This window comes from Mauremys reevesii, linkage group 12 (assembly GCF_016161935.1).
Source record: "Mauremys reevesii isolate NIE-2019 linkage group 12, ASM1616193v1, whole genome shotgun sequence".
Taxonomy (NCBI): domain Eukaryota; kingdom Metazoa; phylum Chordata; order Testudines; family Geoemydidae; genus Mauremys; species Mauremys reevesii.
The window spans coordinates 28,466,298-28,484,815 of NC_052634.1; the positions used below are offsets into that span (position 1 = coordinate 28,466,298).

Here is an 18,518-nt window from a genome sequence, read left to right on the forward strand (position 1 = left end):
CATACCCACTGGAGCCAGGTCTTTGGTTGGAATGGGGTTTAGAAGTGGCTATGGTTTGACTGGGTGTTTGGGATTTCTGATGCCCACAAGTTTGGCCCTTGTGCTTTCTACCACACTTTTCCTCTTGCCCACATGGCGCTTGAAGAAAGGAGTGTCAGGGCCAGGTTTCATAGTCAGGGAAAGGCAGGAGGGAGGCAGAGTCCCAGGCTGGAGCCCAGCACACCTCTCCTCCTCTGGGCACCTAGGACAGAGGCGGCTGGTGCTGACAGCTCCAAGGGAAGGCTTAAAAGCCACAGAGCAACCAAGGGCAGGGCAAGAGGAGGGCAGGACCATGCCTATGCGTAGCCAGCAGACAGCCACAGAGACACCCAGCCAGGCTGCTCCCTGGCATGCCGAACCCCCACTGAAAACCACCCACAGCCAGCTGCTGATGCTTTGTGGCCAACATCAGAAGACGGTAGGAAAGCAGGGCCAGCCTCCTGGTGGGGCCTCTTACTGTTCCCACTCAAGGTGCTCACTTTGGCAGTGGGACAGGAGATTTTACCCCAAGAAGCTTTTCCCCAGCTGGCGAGAAGCAGAGAAACACCCAGGCTCCCAAGGTGCTATGTAGCAAGTACCCTCCAGCACAGGGACAGGCGCACACTTGGAAGAGGGAAACTGCTCCACACGCTAGCCCGGGCAGCCGCCCATTGTCTTTGGCAAGTCAGGAAGGGCAAAGGCGAGACTGGAAGCACCTGGGGCTCATGCCCCAGCCTTTGTGACACCCAACCCCCAACTCCTTCCCGTGGCTCTAGCTGAAGCCAGAGCATTGGCCTGAGCGGCCAAGAAGAGGTTCCAGCCCTGAAGGGATCAGGACTTTCAGTACAAAGGTAAAATTGCACAACCACGAAGGGACTCGAACCCTCAATCTCCTGATCCGAAGTCAGATGCCTTATCCGTTAGGCCACGTGGTCACAGGAACAAAACCTTTCCAAGCACTTATTTGGAAAAGGCAGACACTGTGTTTCTCAGGTCCTCTACTGAATGGGGCCGAGACTCTCTGGGCACAAGAAGTCGAGTTCCCAGCGAGATGTGAGACAATTATCTGGAGCCAGGTACAGGACTTTGGCAGGGAGGCTCAGCCATGAGGGACTGGGGTGCAGCGGACAGACCAGCTATCTAGGTGCTTAGATTTGGTGTCACTGAGGAGGAGGAGGGGGAACCCTGCTGACAGGCAGTGGCTGTGGAGAAAAAGAGGGATCTCCAGGCTGCTCAGGTCTCCTTCTTCCAGCTCCTCATCTGGCTGAGCTGCTCCACCGGCCTGGACAAGTCCTCTGCATTCACAGCAAATAGCCCAAGAGCCATTGCTGCCCAAACCTGTGCTGGGGGGTGAGCGTCTGTCTACCCTGTCCCATCTGCGCTAGAGCAGACCACTAGATTGAGAGAGACAGTCAACAACTATTAAGGCTAAGATTATATAAAGGGGGTCACAGAATCTGTGACTTTCAGAGATCTCAGTGACATTTTCCGCCTCAGCCCTGGGGCAGGAAGACTGGGGCTGTCGGCCAGTGGGGGCCTCACAGCTATCAGCCACCAGTGGCGGAAGGGGCTCCCACAGGCCCATGCCACCACGGCTGGACCCCACAGCTCCCAGCTGCTGTGGGTGGATCCCAGAGCTCCCAGCCACCACATGGGACAGGGGGACCCTGGAGCTCCCAGTGGGGTGACTGGGTTATAAAGTCCGGTCAGCGGAGCTGCGGGGCTCAGGCAGGCTGGTCCCTACGTGTCCTAGGGCACCGCACTGCGCCCTGGAAGTGGCCAGTAGGTCCCCCTGCTGCACCGCTGACCAGGAGCTGCCCGAGGTAAGTCTGCACCCCAACCCCCTGCCCCAGCCCGGCCCCCCCCCCACCCCCGCGCCCCCTCGTGCCCCCCAGAGCCCTCCCCCCCCGGCCCCAGCCCAGAGCTTCCTCCCCCCCCTGGAACCCCTCCTCCCTGCCCCCACCCCAGAGCCATCACCCCATCCTGGACCCCAACCCCCCGCCACAACCCACAGCCCCTCCTGCACTGCGAATCCTCGGCCCCACCCTGCAGCCTGGAGCCCCTCCTCCACCCCAAACCCCTCATCTCCCCACAGCTCCCACAGGCAGACCCTGGGGCTCCCAGCAGCCATGGGTGGCGGGAGCCCCCAGCCCCACCCCACTGCGGATGGCCCCTGCAGCTCCTACGAGCGGACCCCAGAGCTCCCAGCCGCTGCGGATGGACCCAGGGTTTCCCAACAGGCCTTGATGGCGGGAGGGCCCCGCAGCCCCACGTCGTTGCTCACAGACCCTGCAGCGCCGCAGCCCCGGGAGCTCCCGGCCGCCCGGGCAGGAGAGGAGCCCCGGCGCTCAGACACCGCAGGCAGAGCCCGGAGCTCCCAGTCACCGGGGTGAGGAGGAGCCGCAGCCCGGGAGCTCCCGGCCGCCCCGGGCAGGAGAGGAGCCCGGCGCTCAGACACGCAGGCAGAGCCGGAGCTCCCAGTCACCGGGGTGAGGAGGAGCCGCAGCCCAGGAGCTCCCGGCCGCCCCGGGCAGGAGAGGAGCCCCGGCGCTCAGACACCGCAGGCAGAGCCCGGAGCTCCCAGTCACCGGGGTGAGGAGGAGCCGCAGCCCCGGCCAGTGCAGGTGGCCCGCAGCTCCCAGCCTCCGCGGGCGGGCGGACGCCAGAGCCCCCCGCTGCCATCGGGACCCCGCGGCCGCCCCGGGCAGGACCCGTCACCCCGCGACCGGCAGGAAACAGCCGCGCGCGGAAGCGCCTCGCGCCCTGTGACCCCCCCCCCGGTGCTGCGGCTTCTCGCCAGGCGGGAGGCGGCGCCGCGGCTGCGGTCTCGGTCCCTCCGCCCGGCAGCGGGACCCGCCCCGCGCGGCCTCGCGCCGCTTCTCGCGGGCGGCGCTGAGCTCTGAGCGCACAAGGCCCCGGCGGCTCCGCCCCGCATCGCTGTCAGACAACGTCACCAATGGGAGATGAGCCTGTCAGAACCGTCAGGTGGGGAGGGCCCAATGGGAGACCAGCTTTCAGAGACCCGCCCCGTACGAGGGCCCAATGGGAGACCAGCTTTCAGAGACAATCCCCGCGTGAGGGCCAATGGGAGATCAGCTGTCAGAAAACACTAGGTAGGCAGGCACCAGCCAACCAGGATCCCCCCCTCATCTCAAGGACCCTGACAGCCCCGCCCCCACCTGTCCTATGCCCCACAGCAGCACCCAGCACCAGGGGGCTTGTGTCGCGCCCCACAGCAACTTCCAAAGCAGAGTCTCAATTCCCCTCCCCCACCCCCGCTGCTGCTCTTCAGTAGGTAACAAGAACCCCACCCAGACACCAAAAAGGGGGGGGAGCCGCAGGGGGCACTTTCTGCTTTCCAAAGCCAACCTTCTCCCTTACCTCTCCCCCACCCCCCGCAGCCCCTTCCCCATGTCTGGCCACACGCTCCCAGCTCAGGGTGACCACACACCCCGTCGGGGCAGGCTCTGCTCAGCCCGGCTCCCCACAGCCTGCACTAAACATGTGGGGCCCAACCCCAAAACTTACTCCTATTTAACCCCAATGGCCCCAAACTGCCGCTTTTAATATGCAAATAAGGTGCTGCCACACTCAGGCCACGCCCCAGCTCTCCAGTGGAGCCACCCGGCAGAGAACCAGGTGATATTTAAATTAGCCAGGACGTCGCTCAGTCATTGCCCTCTGCTCCCAGCAGGTGGCGCCGGAGAGCTCCGAGCTCGCTCCCTTCCCTTTCTCGCGTCGGCTTCAGCCCCCGGGTCACAAACGCACCAACCGGGGAGCAGGAGTGCGGGGCTGCTCCAGGGTGACCAGATGTCCCATGTTTCAAGGGACAGGCCGGTTTGGCTGGACTTTTTCTTATATAGGAGCCTATTGCCCCCCACCCCTGTCCCGTTTTCCACAGTTTCTTCAATGTCACCCTATGGGGCTGCTCTGCGGGGACGGACTTGCACACTTGGGATGTTAGTGCAAAAAACTCCCCCTGGGCTGAGTAAAGGGCAGAGACCCGCCCTTAGCCTGCCCTGAGTGGGGGTCACCCAAACCGACCCTCACTCGCCAGGCAGGTGTCACCCTGCTGCCTGGGGAAAAGGCAACAGGCCCCCACTCCCCAGCTCTGCGTGGGCGGAGAGCCAATGAGAACTTCTGTTAAAAGGGAAAGAGAATCTAGCCTGAGTTTGGGAAAACCCCACAACCACATTCAAATCTATGCTCATCAGCAACCCCCCCACCCCAGAGTACACTGGGCAGTGCTGTGCCTCAGTTTCTCACCTTGCGGTGTGACAGGCCAATCCAATGTTCCTTTAAGAGACCCCTCCGCTCTCCTTCCCCCAACCCCCACTCCCCTTGGGCAGCAAAGCCCCAGGGGTGGGGGAGGGAGGGGAAGGCATCAAGAGAAACCTCAGCTTCTGCTGCCGACACTCCTTCAACTGGCTCTCGGTTTGCCCTGTTCACTCTGCGTCGCTGCCCCTCCACGGCATTGTCCTTCACCCTGCTGCTGAGAGCTCCTGTGTCGCCACTTCCCCTGCTGCCACCTGCCTGTCTCCTGCAGCCTCTGTGCGGCCACCTAGTGGGGGAACCTCACTACAAGTGCAGCCTGGGCAGCCTCTGTCATTGCAACACCATGGGCAGGGCGAGAACCGCCAGCTGGGGGAGACTAACGCCCTGCCCCGCCCCTTCCACCTGAGGCCCCGCCCCTTCTGCAAACACCCCTGTGCCCAGCGTACACCAGCCCTTAGATCCCTCTTGGTATTTCAATGCAGGCACTGACCTGTGAGAGGAAAACATCAGCTCACAAACACAGGGACTGAATTCCCCACATTTAATCTCGCTGCACTTTCCAGAAAGTCACAAAATTCATTTAGTTCTTGCTAGGACAGAGAAAAAATAAGTGACACTAAGGCCTGGTCTACACTAGGCGTTTAAATCGGTTTTACGAGCGTAAAACCGATTTAACGCCACAACCGTCCACACTAGGAGGCACCATATATCGATTTTAATGGCTCTTTAAACCGGTTTCTGTACTCCTCATTAACGAGAGGAGTAACGCTAGTATCGGTATTAACATATCAGATTATGGTTAGTGTGGACGCTGATCGACGGTATTGGCCTCCGGGAGCTATCCCACAGTGCACCACTGACCGCTCTGGACAGCAATCTGAGCTCGGATGCAGTGGCCAGGTAGACAGGAAAAGCCCCGCGAACTTTTGAATATTTCCTGTTTGCCCAGCGTGGAGCTCCGATCAGCACGGGTGGCGATGCAGTTAAAAATCAAAATAAAGAAAGAGCTCCGCATGGACCATGCGGATGTGATCGCTGTAAGGGCAGGCAAATCTGTTCTATCAGCGCTCCGTTACAGAAGACGAAATTCAAAATCATTTTTAAAAAATCTCCAGACAGACGCCATAGCAGGGGCTCAGCGCACTGCTGCGTGACAAACGTAACGGAAAGCCCAAGAATCAAATGGACGCTCATGGACTGGAGGACTCAAGCTATCCCACAGTTCCTGCAGTCTCCGAAAAGTATTTGCATTCTTGGCTGAGCTCCAAATGCTTCTAGGGTCAAACACAGTGTCCGCGGTGGGTCAGGGCATAGCTCGGCAATTTACGCACCCCCCTACCCACCCCAGAAGTGAAAGGGAAAACAATCCTCTCTTGACTCTTTAACATGTCACCCTATCTTTACTGAATGCTGCAGATAGACCCGATGCTGCAGCACTCAACACCAACATCCTTGCTTCGCCCCGCCATGGGTGGCTGATGGTGCAATAAGACTGGTACCCGTCCTCATCATCAGCCTATTGGCAAAAGGGGCAGTGCAAAAGGACTGGTAACCATGATGACCAGCATCTGTTAGGTCAATCAAGGGTGCTTGGTCCTAATTTTTCATGGTAGATGGTGCAATATGGCTGATAACCATCATCGTCATAGAAACAGGGGGCTGAGCTCTATCAGCCCCCACCCTTCATGTGTAAAGAAAAGATTCAAGTGCCCCTGAACTAGCAGAGGGATGCTGGGCTCCTCTCCTACACACTCTTTACTGTCCTGTCTGGACTATCATAGCAGCTGGAGGCTGCCTTCCACTCATATCTCACTAACAAATCACTGTGTCTTATTCCTGCATTCTTTATTACTTCATCACACAAGTGGGGGGACACTGCTACGGTAGCCCAGGAAGGCTGAGGGAAGAACGGAATCAACAGGTGGGGTTGTTGCAGGAGCACCCCCTGTGAATAGCATACAGCTCATAATTTCTGCAGGATCTGACACAGAGCAGCTGTGCTCTCTGGTTCTCTGATACAGTGGTTCTCTAGTACACTTGCCCATATTCTAGGCAGGACTAGGGGACTTGCCCATATTCTAGGCAGGACTGATTCTATTTTTAGATACCAAAAAGGAGGGATTGACTCAGGGAGTCATTCCCAATTTTGGCTTTTGCACCCCTGGCTAAGAGCAGCCAGGGACACTTATGACAGCAGCAAATGGAACAGTGCAAAAGGACTGGTAGCCACAATCATCTTATTACCAATTTATGGTATGGTAGATGGTGCAATATGGCTGATAACCATCCCTGCTATCATGCAAAAGCAAAAGCATGCTGCTGTGTAGCGCTGCTGAATCGCCTCTGTGAGCGGCATCTAGTCCACATACGGTGACAGTCACAAAAGGCTACACAGGCTCCATGATTGCCATGCTATGGCATCTGCCAGGGCAATCCAGGGAAAAAAGGCATGAAATGCTTGTCTGCCGTTGCTTTCCCAGCGGAAGGAGTGACTGACGACATTTACCCAGAACCACCCGCGACAATGAATTTCTCAACCCGGAAATTCAAAGGGGCGGGGGAGGGGAGGCGGGGGAGGCTGCGGGAACTATGGGATAGCTACGGAGTAGCTACCCACAGTGCAATGCTCCAGTAATCGACGCTAGCCTCGGACCGTGGACGCACACCACCGATTTAATGTGTTTAGTGTGGCCACGCACACTCGATTTTATAAAATCTGTTTTACAAAACCGGTTTATGCAAATTCGGAATAGTCCCGTAGTGTAGACGTACCCTTAGTTTTTGGCTTGGTTAAATAACATTACGTGTTTAATTAATACAGTAAAACTATGTCTTGATTCTGCTAAACAACACCACAATGTGAAATGAGAACAGAGACAAATCTTGTCAGTGACGACTAATTTCGCAAATGCTCTTCCCATTATTAATTTCCACACCGCCCCCATTGGAGGTCTGGGCACCTCCAGTGTCACTGCTCTGCATTCACCTTCCCTTTAGAATTGTTCTCGGACATTCCCAAATTTGGAAAATTGTGCAGTTCAGAATGTGAATAGTGACCCGTCTCCTTCCTGCACCTGCTCTACATTGCTCCACAGCAGCTTCTCCCCCTGCAGAGTCACCCCAGCACTGCAGTGCAGCCGCCCAGGGCTTTGCAAAAATTAATAATACAGAGTTTGGAGGAAAGTAAACATTTTTGAGTTGTGGAAATAGCAAAAGGCAACAGTTGTGGTGTTACAAGAAGGCAGTTTTTGGTTTAATAATAAAACCCAGTTATATAAATGTAATTGTATGTGCAGCTCTGTGCACTCATGTTGGATGGAAGCTTAGTAATTAAATTATACAAGAGGGTCAGGTAAAGTGGCTGCTACCACCACTATGTTTTGTCCCAAGAAGCATTTATAGACATTCTGAGGGGAAATGGGCCCTTTGCCCACAGAAATGGTCTATAGGGGACGGCTGCAGGCAGCAGGCGGAGAGATAATCTCATCAAAATGATTTGACTCCTGGGTAATGTAAGCAAAATCACTAAAGGAATGTCCGGGGTTTCTATTGGCACTTAACTTGCCTGCCCCTGGCTGTCTCTGGTTGTACAAGATGGACGTGTAATCGGGGTACAGTTGTGTAAAAAAAAATTATTGCAGTGCAAGGGATGTTAGACAAAACAAAATGTTGTGTGTAATTGTGTAAGGTTTTAAAAACCTAAAGTGAGACTTATGGTTTGTAACATAATGTCATGAAGGTTAAACTATGGAAGGAATGTGCGTTTTCCCAGGACGTGTGCAGTGTATATTGAAGAAGGGGTAAAAGAAATGCAAACAAAACATGGTACTTAATTCAAACCCTATTAGGGCTCCAAAGGGAGCCACAATAGGTTGTGGGGTTTTTTTCAGATCTGTGTGCTTTGAAGCAGAAGATGAAAGTGGAAAGTAATCAGAACTCCGGTGGAAGTTGATTGTGTCTCTGAGCTGCTGATGGCTTTGGATCGAAAAGCAACCCGAAAGCCGGTGTGAATGCAAATGACCTAGCTGATGGGGGAAGGAGACAACTGCCCATCAGTGGCAGCACAAAGGAGTTGCAAATAATAAATACATCTGGTCAGCAAACAAGCTACTGGAAGACTCAGACTGTGGCCCTCCAGGAAAGGGAGGTGAAAAAACAAGTCAAGCCTGAAAATAAGGGGGACAGGTTAATCCTAAGGAGTGTGTGTGTGTGTGTGTGTATGTACAGTGCTAAAGCTAAATCTAAAGCTGTCTCTCAGCTATTACCTGAGGATAAACTTAAAGCTTGATACAGCAGAGAAACTATTGCAAATTGGGTCTGTTGTACAAGAGGGGAAACTGAGGCACACCACCTCATGAATTTCATAAATGACCAGCGAGTGGGGTAATTCACTATCTGACTATAGAACAAAATAAGGACAGCCTGGAGGTAATTCTTCCATTTTTCCTGCAATTAGCAAGGAAATTTGTAAAAGGAAGTGGTATTATTATTATTAAGCACTAATCTGTCCCCACCGGGTGTGTGTGTGTGTGTGTGGAAATTGTTTCTTTTGTTTTTCAGACACTCTACAAGCAAGCTGGTGCCAGCAAAAGACTAACCCATAATACCATGAATCTATCTTTTGTGTTGTTTGTCTGTGGTCTTTGTCTTGTTGTTAGCATTGTTGTGTTTCAATGAACAGAAAACCTCATGACATGGGTGGGGATGGCTTCAAAAGGCTGACCTGGGGGAAGATGTGTGTGAACATTCAAAATGCTTGACTAGGAGGCCAGCACCTGTGTAATAGCTACCGTGGTGCCTGGAAGTGAATCGGCAGCTGAGGTGGGCCCCACAAGCCCTATGGGAATAATGAGAAGGGGATTTGCTCGCTGGGAATCAATGGAGGGGTGTGTAAAATGATGTAAATCCAGAGAAGATGTTTGAATGTGCCCCTCCCTGATGGCCATGGAGGAGCACACCCAATGGCCCGTGGCAAGGGGTGGACAATTGGGTGTACTGTGTATGAGGTGTTTTGCTGGAAATGTACATATTACTGGAGGCACAATTACACCAGCCCCTAACCAAATTCCACACTACACACTGCTCTCTGGGCTTTGGTGCACAGATAGATCTGTGACTCTTACTGCTGTGAATAATCGAACCAGCGCATACAGCCTGATTCCACACCACGTGGTTAAGTTGGTTTGGACAATAACCCATTTCTCTGTGGACATTCAATGGACTTATGAAATGGACAAAAGCACGAAAACCTGCAGCGGCAGCGTATTGCAACTGCCAGCAACTGGACATGTTAAGAGCTTGACCCCGTCGAAGGAGGAGAGGAGGTGTTTCGGTGGTGGCTGGGATGTTGGACCATGCGGCAGTGCTCAGGTCTCTCGGTGTTGCTGTGGATTATTACAGTGGCTGGTGTATTGCTAAGTATACTTGTGATACGTTGCCTATGGAAATAACCGAGAAGTAATGGAGTAAGCCCCTCCCCCCTGTACTAGACAACCTGGACCCAACCTTCCCGGGCCCACTATAGTGGGAAGTCTGGATGCTAATTGGAACAGGTGTGGCCCGCCCGTATGAGAGAAGGTGCAGGGCACTGTACTACGCAAGGGGCAGTGGGACAAATGGAATATCAACACCTTCCACCTTGATGCCTGGCCCTATCAGGAAATGTGTCACCATATGTCCTATGTCTTGCTAAGGGGGAGAATGGGAACAGGGACACAGGCAAGGCTCTGTGGCGTCAGGGCTGGGATGGGGACACTGAGGAAGGAAACTGGAATCATTGCTTGCTGGAAGTTCAATCCAATAAACATCTCATTGTTTGCACCTTCGGACTTTGGGTATTGCTGCTCTGTGTGTACGCAAGAAGGACCAGGGAATGGGAGGGTGAAGGGATAAACCCTCTAACACTAACTAACATCTAACACACATTTGAACCTCTTCTTTTCACACCGTTGCTCATTCTCAGGGGCTGCTTTGTCTCCAGACAGATCCATTCTCTTTCAGGACGGCCTTGCTCTTTCCATCTGTTTCACTCACTGAGGTGTGGGAGTAAACACTCCTCTTCCCTCTAGTCTCAGACAAACACTAGCATTAATTGTTTGCTACTGAGGGGTTTAGAAAGCATTTGTCAAGATACCATTTCTGGGGCATTTTTCCCAAGATCCAGTATTTTGTGTTCAAACATCTCCCAACTTCCTTGGTGAAAATAAGGCCAAGGTTTCCTTGCAATACAGAGGCAGTTTTTCACCCCAGATGGGACTCGAACCCACAATCTCTGACTTAGAAAGCCATTGCCTTGTCCATTAGGCCACTGGGGCACTGTGAAAAATTGGAAATTCAATCTCCTAAATGCATATTTCTCATATTAACTTGGAAGCCAAATACCCTCTTTCTGCACCTTACAGAAATGTCTGCATCCCCTGGCAGCAAGGCTACTGGGCAGGTCGCTTACAGAGCTGAGTACCACCTTTCTGCCAGCCATCTTTAGAGAAGAAGGCTCTTTCCCCTGACAGCCACACAGCGCTGCCTGGCATCCCGAGAGCCTCCCTCGTGTTCTCCCACAGCAGCCGCCTGCCGGTGTGGGTGGGAAAAGGATACCAGGAAGCAGTGCGGCCTCAGGCCAGGACAGGAGGCCCTCACCACGCCCAGACCTGCCTCTTGCCTTCAGCCCAGGCAGCCAGAGGTGCCAGGGAGCTCCCTGGCAGGCCGCCGCCTCACCCAGGAAAAAAGGAAAAGGGGATGAATGAAGAAGTCAGGAAATAACAAGGAAATGAAGAGTTTGTCGAATGGGTTTCTGCCCAATTTACCATCTTCTCAGCTACCGCTCAAAGTTAAAGACCTAAAGTCAACCTATTGGCATAAGTATAGATGGTTGGATGGGAATTAAAAGGAGCTGCTGTCACAAGTGTTAGGTGCCTGCAAGCAGCATGCAGACCGTTTAAAAACACCGCAATTAGAGGCTCAGATGAAACGTTTGCCCTAAATCAGAAATGACAATAGGAGGACCAGCAGAACGCCACTCTAGGTAAACGGCCGAGTACTGGAGGCTGTTAGAGGCAAAAAGTCATTCCTCAGAATTTGGAAATCAGATCCTAGTGAGGATAATAGGAAGGTGCACAAACTCTGGCCTGTTAAGTGTCAAAGTGTAACAAGTCAGGCCAAGAAAGAATCTGAGAAGCAACGTGCTAAAGACACAAAAGCTGAGCATAAATCCGGTCAGTGCGAGTCCTGGCCTGTCCCCACAGAAATGTGAACCCCCTCTGTGGCTGGAGTGAGCTCCTCTAAGCCGACCTCACTACAGACCTGCGCCAGGTAGTGCTCATTGTAAAAATGTTTCCTCTGATGGTTGGGAAAACAGGACCAGCGGTGCTCAGGCCGGCTGACACAATTAACCCCCCCAACACCAAACATCATGCAGTCCAGAGGAAGGGAGCCTTTGATCTTCCCTCTCATGCCTTAACTGGGGACCATACACACTAATATAGCAGTAACCAGTGCCACAGAGCACAAAGCCCACCAGTAATGCCCTCCCTGGTCGGAGCTCCAGCCCCTTCTGTACTTGCACCGTGAATGTGAAAAACAAGACTCCAGCCCCATCGTTCTTCCCTGGCCAGGAGGCCCTTCCCCCAATCACCCTCTGCCTATTGAGCTACCCTAGAATTGTTAATGTGCATTTCCTGAACACTCACCATGGCCAAGTCCAGCTGCTCCAAGGCACTGAACATCAAGCGCCTCCTCCTGGGCCCCCAAATCCCTTCCACCTTCCACAGGGCCACTTTTACAGATTCCCCTTCCCTGGTACTGCCCTTGCTCAGCTGCACAGAGGAGTTTTCATCCCCAATCCCTGCCTGTCACTGCCCAGCAGCCCTCTGGCACCATTCCTGAGGGTCACCCTGCCTCACTCTCTTCCTGCCGTGTTGGGAAAGACAGCTCCCATCTCTCCTTGTTAAAAGTCAGGTGGGCCAAGTAGGGGCAGAAGCCCATTCTATGTTTTCCTACTGCAGAGCCCAAGATCAGAGACTCACCATCAGTGCCACCCACAGGGGAGGCAAGTGGGGAAGTTTGTTCCAGGCCCCACAGGGGCCCCATGAGAATACAATATTGCAACTTTTTTTAATGGAAGGGGCCCCCAAAATTGCTTTGCCCCACAGCAGCTCTGCTCACCTTGGGTGCAAGTACCACTGGGCTGCCAGAGAACAAGCTGCCCCCCTGTACAAAGAGAATGAAAGAACCTGCCAAAGCCTGGGATTGAACCAGGAACCTTTAGAGCTTCAGTCTAACGCTCTCCCAACTAAGCTACTTTGGCAGCTGTGTGGTAATATTTTGGCCTGTTGCTTCTCTGCCCGAGATAATTTGCAGCAGTTGCACACAAAAAGGACGTCATTGGGAGCGGCCCATGAAGACAAGACTCGCTTTTGCCTGCCTTGCTCGGCTTGACTTGCTGCCTCACCCCATTCCTGCCCTAGTGCCCGGGTTGACCTGGTGGGGGAAGGGGACTGGGGGGCCAGTGGCGCGGGGAGGAAGTTGAGCTGGACCCTGAGCTAGACTAGACCCTGGCAGTGAGAGTCTGGCCACCACTTGCCGCCCCACCCTGTTGTCCTGGCTTCCCCCACTGGGCGTCATTTCGTGAGGGAAGTGGGTGTTCTGCCTCCCCTCCCCGATTTTCACACCGCAGAGGAGTGCGAACAGGAAAACGAACGGCTGCTCCACACCCCCACCGGAGGAACCCGGCGCCCTTAGCTGTGGGGAGTAAGAAGTGGCTGTTGGCTGACAGGGCCTGTCCCCGAGGAGCTGGAACAGCAGCTGCCGCCTCCCCCTTGGCTCCAGGCTGTGGGAAATGCTCATTGCCTGGCTGCATGGGCGGCTGCTGCTCCGTGCTCTGGAGAGCGTCTGTATTGCTCTGTCAACCCCCCGTCTTCACTGAGCCAGTCTGGTAAGGTCCCAAGTGCCCCCTCCGGCCTGGCAGCTGAGAGTCTGTGCAGACATCAGCCCCCCTGCCAGCCCCACAGGCAGCAGCAGCGCCAGCCCCCCAGCACCACAGGGGCACTCAATGCACTTCCTGTGGGGAAATGGCTCCTTGGCGTCCAGCTGCTAGAGTGAGAGCCAGGAGAGAGCAGTGTCTGGCTCACCGTGGGGGAGAGAAGAGACCTGGTGAGTGCGGATCTCCCTCAGCCTCCCCCACAATGCTGGTCAGTTGTATTGTCACTGTGATAGTCGGTGCTTCCCATCAGGGCCGGCCCTAGAGGGGTCTGTGACAAAGCCCCCCCTTTCCTCCCCAGGCCCTGCCCCCACTCCACCCCACCCCTTCCTCCAAGCCCCCTCCCCTGTCCCATCTCTTCCCACCCTGCACCTTCCTGCCCCATTCCTCTCCCTCCCCCTGCTCCTCCCCCTCCCCACCCAGCGCCTCCTGCACCCCACTGAACAGCTGATCACTGGCAGGTGGGAGGTGCTGAAGGGGAAGAGGAGGAGCTTGTCGGCAAGGCCTGTAGTGGGGGGGGGGGAGCTGGCTGCCAGTGGGCGCTGAGCACCTATTTTTCCTCTGTTGGTTCTGCAACCCCGTAGCTCCCATGGAGTCGCTGACTTGGCTCCTTTCACATGCTAGAGAGAGGAGCAGAACCAGGGCTATGGCTGATCTATGGGGCACCAGGTGAGTGGCAGAGGCTTCAGGCGCTGAGAGTTTGCCTGACCCCTCAGGGACACAGTGTGAGGGGGCGTCCCAGGGATCTCTATGAAAGGAGCAGAACAGGATTTCCTTGGGGTGGGGAGAGAATTGAGAGTGTCTCAGGGGGTTGTACAGAGGTGTTGCCCGGGTGAGAGACTGGCTAAAACACAGGCCTCGCTGTGAGCAGGATTTGAACCTGCGCAGGGGAACCCTATTGGATTTCGACTCCAACACCTTAACCACTCGGCCATCACAGCTGCAGCACAAAATTGCCCCAATGCTAGAGAAACTGGTAAAGAATCCCAATGGCCAGGTGTGAAGTCATCTGAACTACAGGATTCCCACAGCAAACCTGGCTCCCAAAGCACAGGGGGGATTGGGGGTTTGTTCTGTTTGCTTAGCCAGGTGCCACAGGAGTCTTTGCTGCTTTTACAAATCCAGACTAACACGGCTACCCCTCTGATACTCCTAGTGACACTCTCCAATGGATCCCCATCCTCCACCCACCTTGAGCTAGGTAGGAGCGGATCATTGTTATCCCTACTTGAAAGAGGGAGAAGCCAAGGCTGAGAAAGGAGAATTGACTTGTCTTAGGTCACACAGCCAGCCAGTGGCAGCGTTGGGAATAGGACCTAGGAGCCCTGATTTCAGCATCCTGCCTGGCTGATGTCAGCATCTCTCTGTGAGGTCACCACCTCCCCACCACCTTTGACTAATAGTCTGAGGTCCTGCAAAAGGCCTTTGTGATGTCACTGCCACACCCCTCCCTTGCTGGGCTAATGTCCTGCCCCTGGCCAGGCACTTTGGGGGTTTGAGCTACTCCCTTGGATCACCCCACTCAAGGAGCGTTCGTTCCAGGCAGCTAGCCGGCTGGACAGGAAAACATCAGATGCTGCTCCCAATGCTACACTCAGTTTTTCAGAAATTAGTCGACTTTGTTGCCAGGAGAGACCATTAGAGCATCTAATCTGACCCCCTGCATATCACAGGCCTCCTGTATGACACGAGAGCTACTTTTGGGGCAAACACATTCCAGAAAGGCATCTAGTCTTCATGAAATCACATCAGGACATGGCGAATCCACCACTTTCCTTGGGAGATTGTTCCTGTGGTGAATCATCCTCGGTGTTGACTATTTGTGCCTTAGTTGTAATATGAATTTGTCTCTTTTCACCTTCCAGCCATTGGGTCTTGTTATGCCTTTCTCTGCTGGATTAAAGAGCCCTTTAATATCCAATCTTTTCTCTCCAATATGGCACTTCAACACTTCAGTGAAGTCACCTTTCAATCTTCTTTTGATAAGCTAAACAGGTTGAGCTTGTTCAATAGCTCACTAGAAGGCATTTTATACCAGCCCTCAGAACATTTATTGGCTCTTTGGTCATCAGATTCCTGAACTGCAGCTGGATGTGGCTCTTGTTCTTCTGGTCATTTTGGGAAAGCGGCCCCATCATGCTGCATACCTAGGCAGAGTAGGTGTGTCTGTGCAAACACGGTCTGTTCCTGAAGTCTTTCCCCCAGCTCCTCACTAGATGTAAGGGGGGAGCTCATTCAGCCTCTGCTTCCGCTTAGTGTTTAGAAACTCCTTTTTGTCCCTATCTCTGCTGGCCTTAGATTTCGCCTCCTGTCTTTTTCTTGACAGCTCAGATGAGGTGGCCAAGTGGTTAAGGTGATGGACTGCTAATCCATTGTGCTTTGCACGCATGGGTTCGAATCCCATCCTCATCAGATGCATTTCGTCGTTACTCCTCCTTTGTAGACAACCATGTCCCCCTTTAGTACAATGTTGCTTCTTGCAAACAGAAACTCAGAACTCTCTTGCTTTAAATAAAATGTCTAAATCCCAGATTTCTTAAAAAAAGAAAAATTTTCTAGTCCTGTATTTCTTAGTTTTTATCTCAAAAGGGAACATCCTCGTCATCTCCTCCAAACACCCTGGGACCTGCCCAAATTATTAAAATACCCTCAACCTGAGCAAGGCCAGAGCAGTGACCCAGAGCTAGTGTCTAGGCCAAGCTGTTCTGAAGGAGGCAACTCAAACATTTTCTCCCTGCTTCCCTTGGCAAGGTCTGACTGGGAAAACAAAATTCCCCAAACTGAAAAACCAATACCAATCTGTTTGGGGAGAGTTTGAAAGTATTATTGTTATTATTCTCTTCTGATTTCTGAATCAGTTCAGTTTAGTCTTTGTCCTCCAGGTGTTTTTCCAGCTAAAACCACATTGAGGGTACTGGACCACTGACCTATCAGCTCTTAACACCCAAACTTTCAGTAACTCTATTATCAGTGCCTGCGAGTGTAATTTAAACCATAGGCCCATCTAGCTCTGAATCTTGTCTTCTGACAGTAGCCAATACCAGATGCCCCAAAAGCCACTCACCAAGGTACCACTGGGAGTTGAACCTAGGATCTCTTGTTTACAAAGCAGGTGCTTAAACCAGCCAAACCATGGTACCTGCTGTTATTTAAAGCAGTGTGTTTGCCCACACCTGACTCTCTGCCAGTCCCCACTGGGCCCTGACAAGTATTGCTTGTGTTTGGCTTCTGTAAAGCAGAGGAGCAGGTGGAGTTTTGCTCCCAAGGTGTGGGTGTGATTCTTTGGACACGTCTACACTATGAAATTAGTATCATGTTTGCCCACACCTGACTTTCTGCCAATCCCCACTGGGCCCTGACAAGTGTTGCTCGTGTTTGGATTCTGTAAAGCAGAGGAGCAGATGAAGTTTTGCTCCCAAGGTGTGTGTGTGATTCTTTGGACACGTCTACACTATGAAATTAGGTTGGTGTAATTACATTACTTAGGCTGGCAATGCAGTTCTATCAACCTAATCCCGGTGTAGATAGTGGCTCAGCTGTCAGAACTTTCTGGAGCTATGAAAAGGGAGGGGCCCAGCCTCTGTAGCAGGAATGCAGGGCAGGTGAGTTTATGGCAGGCATGGTGAGATACTGGTGGAGGCCAGTTATGGTGATATAATGACTAGCAGCATTTACACTGACAATTTGTCACTTTAAGTTTGCTGCACAAAGCTCTAGGCCTCTCGTCGAGGTGGTTTTATTTTGTCACCAAAACAGGGCAATTTTGTCGCCAGACGTGGCATTGCAGTGTGTGCACCAGCCAAAAGCTGCTGACCGAGGGACCATTGTGTATTTTTCACACACCTGAGCAATATAATGATACTGAAATAACTTTGTAGTGCAGACCTGGCCAAAGATTCACACACACACACACACAGCTTGCAAGGAAAACCTCACCTGATCCTCTGCTTTGCAGAATCCAAACACAAGCAAAGCTTTGCAGGCCACAATGGGGATGGCAGGGAGTCAGGTGTGGGCAGACACTGTATTTTAGCCACAGGCAGGCACCAGGGCTTAGCTGGCTAAAGCACCTGCCTTGTAAACAGGAGATCCTGGGTTCAACTCCTCGTGGTGCTTTGTTGATTAACTTTTGGGGCACCTGGTATTGGCTACTGTTGGAGGACAAAACACAGAGCTAGATGGGCCTTTGGTCCAGCCCAGTCTGGCTGTTTAAATTACACTGATAACAGAATTACTGAAAGTTTGGGAGTTAAGAGCTGATAGGTCAGTGGTCCAGCCTGTCACAGATGATCCTGCTTCCTCTGCGACAGGGGCAGGTCTGGGCTCTCACACCAAATGGCTCATTGTGGCTGTCAGAATCTGTGGGCAGCTCATTTAGTTTGCACGGAGGGTTGAGTCCTGCTTTGTGCACTGTGTGTGAGAATGAAAATCCTAAACCGCCCTTTGAAATAACAAATGCAGCAGGACGTGTTATTGTCCCTGCCCCAAAGCAGACAGACCAATGGAGAACTGCCATTGAGTCCAGGGTAATACTCCGCTGCCATTTTAACTTTTTCGCTTGCTAAACTCCCTACCAACCTTGTGGGGTCCAGAGCCCGGTATTGAACCTGAACCAAGATGTCTACACTGCAAATTTACCACCCCCATGCCCCAAGCCCTGGGAGCCTGCATTGGCACGGGGCAGCCGTGGGTGTTTCATTGCAGTGTGGACATAGCCTGGCATTCTGTCTACACTGCCATTAACACACCCAAGCCACTATTCTCAAACCCTGGGTCAGTTGATTCAGGCTTGTGGGGCTCGTGCTGCAGGGTTATAAAATTACAGTGTAGACACTTGGGCTTCAGCCCAGCCTCCGAGGGGGCTGTGCCGATCAGGTGTCCACACTAAGTTCGGCATCAATATGGTGATCCCGGGGAAGCTTGGGGTCCCCAGGCTGCCTAAGGAGGGGTGAACCGGCCCAGGTTGGAAACGGAGCAGGTCAAAACTCCCGGCCGATCAGTAGTGGGGTCGCGCCTGTGAATAGCCCCTGCAGCGTAGCCTGGGCAAGACAGTGAGACACAGTCTCTTTTTATACACCCCTACCCCGCAGAGCCTGGATGGGGGGATGGGAGCACCCACATGCTGGGGATTCTGACTTGCGGGGAGGGACGCCCCCCTGCAACACGGGTCTTGAAAAGCGGAACAGCGACACCCACAGAGCCTGGATGGGGGCAGGGGAACCACACACGGGAGCTAGTTCATGGGGTGGGG

At 53.3% G+C, this 18,518-nt stretch overlaps 5 non-coding genes across 5 annotated transcripts; 1 reads left to right on the forward strand and 4 right to left on the reverse strand.

Moving 5' to 3' along the window:
- Positions 1–880: 880 nt before the first annotated feature.
- On the reverse strand, positions 881–953 carry TRNAR-UCG. The gene has a single exon. It is a non-coding gene; the product is annotated as a tRNA-Arg (tRNA).
- A 9,581-nt stretch (positions 954–10,534) lies between these two features.
- TRNAR-UCU lies at positions 10,535–10,607 on the reverse strand. Its single transcript has one exon. It is a non-coding gene; the product is annotated as a tRNA-Arg (tRNA).
- A 1,915-nt stretch (positions 10,608–12,522) lies between these two features.
- TRNAF-GAA lies at positions 12,523–12,595 on the reverse strand. The gene has a single exon. It is a non-coding gene; the product is annotated as a tRNA-Phe (tRNA).
- A 1,531-nt stretch (positions 12,596–14,126) lies between these two features.
- Positions 14,127–14,208, reverse strand: TRNAS-CGA. Its single transcript has one exon. It is a non-coding gene; the product is annotated as a tRNA-Ser (tRNA).
- A 1,389-nt stretch (positions 14,209–15,597) lies between these two features.
- TRNAS-GCU lies at positions 15,598–15,679 on the forward strand. The gene has a single exon. It is a non-coding gene; the product is annotated as a tRNA-Ser (tRNA).
- The last annotated feature ends 2,839 nt before the right edge of the window (positions 15,680–18,518 follow it).